The sequence below is a fragment of the Etheostoma cragini genome, chromosome 23, assembly GCF_013103735.1.
Source record: "Etheostoma cragini isolate CJK2018 chromosome 23, CSU_Ecrag_1.0, whole genome shotgun sequence".
In the NCBI taxonomy this organism is placed as follows: domain Eukaryota; kingdom Metazoa; phylum Chordata; class Actinopteri; order Perciformes; family Percidae; genus Etheostoma; species Etheostoma cragini.
This window is the reverse complement of record NC_048429.1, coordinates 12,468,134-12,475,577: the sequence shown is the minus strand read 5'-3', so window position 1 is coordinate 12,475,577 and position 7,444 is coordinate 12,468,134. Positions and strand designations below refer to the sequence as shown.

At 40.6% G+C, this 7,444-nt stretch overlaps 1 long non-coding RNA gene across 1 annotated transcript; it reads left to right on the top strand.

Annotated features, from left to right (window-relative positions):
* Positions 1-365: 365 nt before the first annotated feature.
* LOC117938999 lies at positions 366-5,729 on the top strand. The gene is made up of 4 exons (XR_004655516.1): positions 366-693; positions 827-832; positions 5,037-5,044; positions 5,719-5,729. It is a non-coding gene; the product is annotated as an uncharacterized LOC117938999 (long non-coding RNA).
* Positions 5,730-7,444: the final 1,715 nt, after the last annotated feature.

The window sequence follows — 7,444 nt, the reverse complement described above, 5'->3', positions numbered from 1 at the left end:
AAATCAAATATCACAATATTTTTGACTAAATACCTCAATAACAATAGTGCAGCGATTTTCTAATGTTGACTATTGGTGTATTCACACAATATTTACACAATGATAATTTTTAATAAATAATCATCAGTAATGTGGATATGATGACTAACTGGGTAAAGGCAAATGACATAACTTTACTGTTACGCAGCCTTTAAAACCGGGAAGACACCACTTTTGCCATTTTAAGATATGACGATATCCAAAATCTAAGACAATATCTAGTCTTGAATCACACTATCAATATAATATTGATATATTGCCTAGCCCTACTGCCAACAAGTGCTTTTTTTCACTCTCTGCCATCAACATTGCTAGTGATGGACGGGGGTGTCCTGAACAAACCCGCTGTGTATAAATAGTTTAGCCAGCGGTGTTTTCTTTTCTTTGCTGCCTCCAGCTTCTTTTGAAACTAAATGTGTCTTCTGTCTGTGGCAACAGCCCCATGCCGAGAGTCAAAAACATCACACCTTTAAAGTTCTGTGTGTGTGTCACGTTAGGTCAAGGCAGTTTCCTGCTGCGTCGCTATGACGACCAGCCGCGCTCGCCTCATGCATGACGAGTTACTAAATGTGCAATGGGAAAAAGGTGGCACCGTGGCCGAGTCGAGCTGAGCCGAGCCGAGCCGAGTAGAGCTGGTACTAGCAGCGGGTAAGCGTCGATAGGTCCCACGGCTACGATCGCTCCCGTGTTACTGCGGCTGGTGTTTGTGCATATGCCTTTTCCATCCTGACAACAGGTGCTGCATCCGCCAGACAGGATGTTCCTGGATGTTGAGGGAATCCCTTAGGCCATAGTGTCCCGTTGTCTGGTGCAGCTGCCAACAAGCAGGCTTACAAAAGAATTTATTGACCAGAAATGACAAGCCGGATTCCACTGTGTCTTTTTGCAACAACAACAACAAAAAAGACAGCAGTGCTGTGAAATATGGAAGAAACCAGAAAATGTGTAGATCTAACAGTCATTTCAAGCCTCAGAGCTGCACATTAAGCCTTAAAGCTTGATTTACATACACAAATATACATTGAAAGAGCTCTAAGCGATGTTGGTTGACGTTACTTCTTGTTGATATTCAAAGAAAAAAATAAAATACATTTATCTTTCCACTTTGAATTGAAAAAAACACCTTACTTAAGAGTAACTGTCTGGCTTCATTCACACAATGAGCTTAGAAGTACGGCATTAGGAACGCTTTCTTTAATATGTCAGATATCTCAAAATGCAATTACTATTTACGCCATGCTATAATTTGTGTACGTTGCATATTTGCATATTTCATTTCTTACCATCGTATCCTTATTTTAGTAGTCTTTTAGCACAACATAGTGAGACACCACATTGCATTTAACTACACATAATACTTGTATATATTACAAATACACTTTTGAATCCGTGAATCCTGTTATTGAAAGACCTTATTATACAGCATAACATGGAGCTTGACAATGCATCATCATGAGACAGCACTCTATTTCAAAATTTACATATCTTAGCTTAGATGTATTGCATCAAATTAATCACATTTGCAAATTAATCACAATGCCTTTATTTGTGTTTCAGCACTTACATGATTGTACTGTCCCTTTATTAAAGCAACGCTGTCCTCTGTGTGCATATTCAAATTCACGTCATGAAATGGAAACACAGACACAATTAAGATGTAACTTTTTTTGCCGATCCATAATGTATCCACTTATGTAGAGTCTTCTAAATAAATAATTAGTTGTGTGTGGAATGCTTAACCCGGGAGTTCACAGCGTTGGTGCAACTCTTAACCAATCAGGGCACAGCTCAAGGCCAGTTGATCCCTGATCAATGATGGGTCTTGATTCGCTCATTAGGCCCAGATGTGAAGACTAATTAGGCTCACCAGTCTCAATTGCTGCTGTATCAAAACACACACACAGACACACAGACACACACACACACACACACACACACACACACACAAACACAAGGCCCCCTTCCCCCCTCCCTCCAGACAACCTGAGCTTCCTGAGTGATCAATGTCTCTGTCATCCAGGGCTGTGTCCGAGGGCGCCACGCAGGGCCGCTGAGCCTCTGCGGCCAGGCTCGGGGCTGACATTAGCGGACACAGGTTGAGTGATGTCAGCCTGCTACTCCCAGGGGGAGTTAGGGGGGCGAGGCAGGGGATGTGGCTCGGCCCAAAGCAGTGGGCTTGGAGAAAGGTCACTGCTCAGCAGTGTGATTAATAGACAAGACGCTGAGTGTCCCCAACGCCATTATCAATATCCGTGGCCACCAGCCGCCCTAACTGCATATGCAGTAGGAGTCACGCACACAGAAGTAAATGAGGAAAAAACTAACACGGATGCACACAAACATAGTTAAGTCATATTAGTGTGCGCTGGTTTGGTCACATTTGCTTGTTAATGTGAGAGGTCAGCTATCAATTAGATCATATTTATTCACAACAACAGCTCTGACTCAACCTGATTCTGGTAATGACTCACAGCGAACCAATCCGAGAGGTGAAAGTCTGGGATTGAAATGTCAGCACAGCTTCGGCGACAAACATGACATTTAAACAGACATCTGTTTTGCTGTTCTGTTTCCCCCACCAACCAAAAATATTTATCCTGACCACGGTTAGCCGATGTAAATCAGGGGAAGACGGAAAAATAGTTCCGAACCCCTATTACCATGCACGATACTCCCCGAGCTCGGGCAAAGTCAAAACAAACTAATTTGGACATCAAAGCATGGGAAAGAAATCTAAAGTTTACACAGACAGCAGAAACTCTCCTCTGCCGCTTGAGCTTTTCTTTTTTTACTCCTATCCATCCTTTTCTAGTCTCCACCCTCGTTTATTAGCTTTTTAGTTAAACCCATCAGCATCAATAAGCAAATCTTGCTTCCTTAAATCAATTAGCCTCTGCATGTTGAGTGTAACTAATAGCCCTGCTGAATCCCAGATTAAATATGCTAGATACAAGCCGAGTATGAAGCGGGATGGTTAAGATAATTAAGAGTGATAAATCCTTGAGAGGGGGAGAGAGCCGGAAGAGGAGGAGGAGGAAGAGGGGGGAGGATTTGAAAGAGCCAAGTGTGAGCGAGAAGACAGCTTGAGAAAGACACAGTTGTCAAGTCGGGACGGTTTAATGGGATGATAGGCCAAAAGAGCAAAGAAAAAAAGAAGAAAAAAACACAGAGTCAAATAAAAACCAATGTGTGAATGTGAGTTTGAGAGTCAGTGATGGAGCCGGAGTTGTTTTCAGCCTCGCCTCGAGCGGCCCAGATGGCGGGATCTCTTCTTTGCCTAGCCCTCGGTGCATTTGGCAGCAGCTACTCTTCACTGCTGGCTACTGTACATCTCTCTCTCTCTCTGTCTTCTCTTCTCTTGTCGGAAAGGCGCATTAGCACGAGCCGTAAAGATTACCCCACATTTTCACACTCCACAGTCATTTTCATCACTCTGACCTCTGTCTTACATTTCTTTTGCATCCAGATATACAGTGTGGCCCACTGCGTTAAGTGCTTTGCGTTCCACTGTAATGTAAATCAACTTCTTTTCTTTTTTAAGGCACACAACTGAAACCTTGTAACAACATTATCCTGAATGTTTAACACAAGTGTTGTCAGCTTTAATTTGTTAAGGCAGTGAAATCAAATAAAGAAACATGTGCAAGCTCTTTTTTTTGTGTCCCAAAATAAACCCCATCTCATATAAAACGTTGGAGGGTAAAAAAGCATTTTGGGAGTTTATATATATATATATATATATATATATATATATACACACACACACACACACACACACACACACACACACACACACACACACACACACACACACATACATACACACACACACACACACACAGTGGAGAGAGCAAGTATTTGATACACTGCTGATTTTGCAGGTTTTCCTACTTACAAAGCATGTAGGTACTATCATAGGTACTTATTTAATACTTATGCCATGCAATAAAATGCAAATTAATTATTTAAAAATCATACAATGTGATATTCTGTCATAGTTGAAGTGTACCTATGATAAATTACAGACCTCTACAAAATCAGCAGTGTATCAAATACTTGTTCCCCCACTGTATGTATGTATGTATGTATGTATGGATATGCTGTATATAGTATGTATAAAGAGAAAGATTTTGAGATATATCTAAATCTTACTCTTTTCTTGAAATATGTTTAAATATTTTTAATAACTCATCCTGCATTTGGAAACTTCTATCTGGTAGCACTTTAAGGGTTCGTAAATTCATGTTATTTTCCTAATATATTCCAATGAAGGTGTCTGGGAAGAACAATGTAATTTGGCACTAATTGGTAAAGCAGAGACATTTTTTTGTGACCTCCAATCAATTATTTTCAATCAAATGCCAGCCGAGTCTTTTAGTCAGCTCAACAGGCAATTTGTCTGTAAGCACACAATTTGACATTTATAAAGAATATTCAATATGATACTTACATAAATATTTACATGGGTTTAAATGGAGCATTTATTTTAAAGAAGGTCCTCATCTTATAAACTTAATAATACACCTTTGCCTGCATGTTCACTATAATTAGTAATTTGCTAATTCTTACCAGTACATTTTTTAGGAAATGATTGGGAAAAAATGTAAATAGTATGTATTTTTCACTGCATTGTTATTTAAACAATAACATTTGATTTAGGGTGACCAGCGTACTCTCACCATATAAGCTGAAATTGACCGTTAGCTTGTGAATTAGCTAGCAGAGTTAGTTCCTCCACAACTGTCCAAATTGCTGAAACTCTCCAGAGACTCCGTGCTATCACCGGTAAAAGGTATGTCGGGTATTTACTACAGATTATTTTCTGGGGCTTTTGACCTTATTTGAGAGGAAGGGTTGAAGACAGGAAATGTGGGAGAGAGAGGGGCACTGACACGCCGTAAAGAGTTGCCTGCAGACTCAAACCTGGGTCGCTGGGGTAAGGACTGAGCCTTAGTACATGGGGCACACGCTCAAACCAGGTGAACTACCACCCTAAGAGGTGTGTGTTTCAAACACATCGTTTATATTTGCAATTAAATGTGATTTAGGAAGACCACCTAAGCCTCTATTTACCCCAAATGAAACCGCGATTAGCTAACACTGTTAGCTTGTGGGTCAGAGGGGTGCCTTTGGATATCAGTATACAAATCCTTTATTTACATTTCAAAAAGTGTGTGTTTGTGGTTACTTTTTGTGGTTTACTATGTTGATGTAACAATGTGGTAGTTGAGGAAAGAAGGTGTGAGTGAAGGCTAACTGTTCCCTAGAACCAAGCAGCGGGTGATAGCTAGCTTCATATCGCTGTAATTCTGCAGCAAATAAGCTAAACTAAGTCATGTTATGCAAATCGAATGCCTGAAATAATATATAGCTCACATTCCTTTAGATTACGACACTACCTGCACATTGTTTTTCATTTAGAAAACAATCACATTGCAGAAGCTAAAGATGTGCCAACTGCCATTACACTGTGACTAATGGCTTTAGTTAAAAGTACACAGCTACTATATTATGCAATGAATGTGCATTTTCAAACTTCCATATCAGCAGATGAAATCATCATTCATTTGAAATGTTAATCTCTGTTAATGATTATTTTTCCTAAGTATTTAATTGGCTTAACAGTAAAGAGAGCCAGAAACAGATTGTACAGCTTCACGCACAGTTGGATTCATGCAGCAAAACCTTATGAGGGCTGTCTTTTCCACCAAGCTAATACAAGCCTCGGGAGCTTTCCATCACTGTGAGAGATGCTTTATATTTTCCTCTGTCATCCCCGACAGAAGCAGGCCTGATTTAGAGCGAGACGCACAACAATGACTTTTATTAGGGAGGTAAATATTAGTGTTGAAAGAGGGAGATTCACAGCTGGGGATGAGATGTGCGGTGTTTACTGTGCGGAGACAGTACTGAGATCGTTTGAGGGATGTTGAATTTCAGTCTTTTGTTACTTCCCATAGTCCAATCAATTGTTCTCATCAATAGCTTTGTTCTATTTGACTTGGTCCTCATTTTAATGAGATAACAGAAAATGAAGGGACTGCTTGACTTTTAGAACTTTCAAAACTTTGTCAGTGAAGTCTTTAAAGAAACACCCAAAGAACCCGGGAGATTAATTTGTGAAAATATTAAGCAATGCATATCGTTACTGTGCAGAGGTGGACCCGTTCACATGTTGATTGCTCATTATCCCCACCGTAGCATTACAGTGGAGCAGCAATGTAAATGTATGCAAGTTCACTTAACATTTCACATGGGGTACAATGTGCAGGATCGGGGCAGCGCAGCGGTGCTTTTAAAGCGGCGCAGCAGGATAGGAAAGTGACTCCGTGGCTAAGAGCCGCAACATATTTCATAAGACATCTCCTCGCCTCCCATGGGTCTCGCTGGCTCATGCCATAGCCGTCACTTGTCAGCTGAGAAGCCTGACAGCCAGACCACAACAAGACAAGTAAAGCTGGAAAGCGCTACAGTAAACTGGAAACAACAAAAATGGCTCAAGGTCTTTTCAAGTACCATCTAACATGATATGTAAGCAAGATGCTTCTTTTCTTTACAGCAAAATAAACATGGGAAAAATGATTAACATCCAGTATCCAACCCATTTTCATTACACCTTTTCACCAGCTGCAACCCACCATCAACTCTGCATCGAGAAGGTGAGGGGTTTTCCAAATGACATCCTTAGGAGTGCCCTCCCACTCATTCTTCCTCCTACACAGCCGCACCAAATAAGGCACCGTTTCCCCTTATAATGGCTGCCGTGACGGCTCTGAGATTAGCCTAGATAAATTTAAAGACTGGCGGTTTTACTACATGGCTCATTGGCATGGCAGATGATAGTTATTACATGCTGCGGGTTAAGAGGGGAAATCCGTAGAAGAGAGCAGGGAGAAATGGCTAAGGCAGATGGATGATAACGGCAGAGCAGATGTTGTTCTTTCTTTTTTTGTTTCAAAAGGATGAATAATAAACATTTGCTCAGTGATTTTCTGAGCAGATTTTTGTATAAAAAGAGTACCAGCAATTCCCAAAGAAAAGTATGATGCGGAGCGAGGTGAAGGAATTGACAATTTCTGTCATCTCCCTTGTTAAGGAATTAAAATATTTCTGGATTTCTCTTCATGTGATATACTTCTGCTAAGACATAGAGAAATGCTTTTGTGTATTATCTACATATGATAGTTTGAATTTTGATGCATGCTTTGCTTTTACCTACAGTGGAAGGGAGAAGGCATACACGCACAGCCTGAGGGGCTTTGTAAAATAATTGAGTAAATCATGGTTACTGTACATTTCCGTCACGCAGGGCTACGAGAGTGTAAAGACATACTGTGGGCTGTGCTCATTCAACACCCAAGTTCAATACCTAAGGAGTAAATCTCATCAGAGTCAGTGAGCCAAA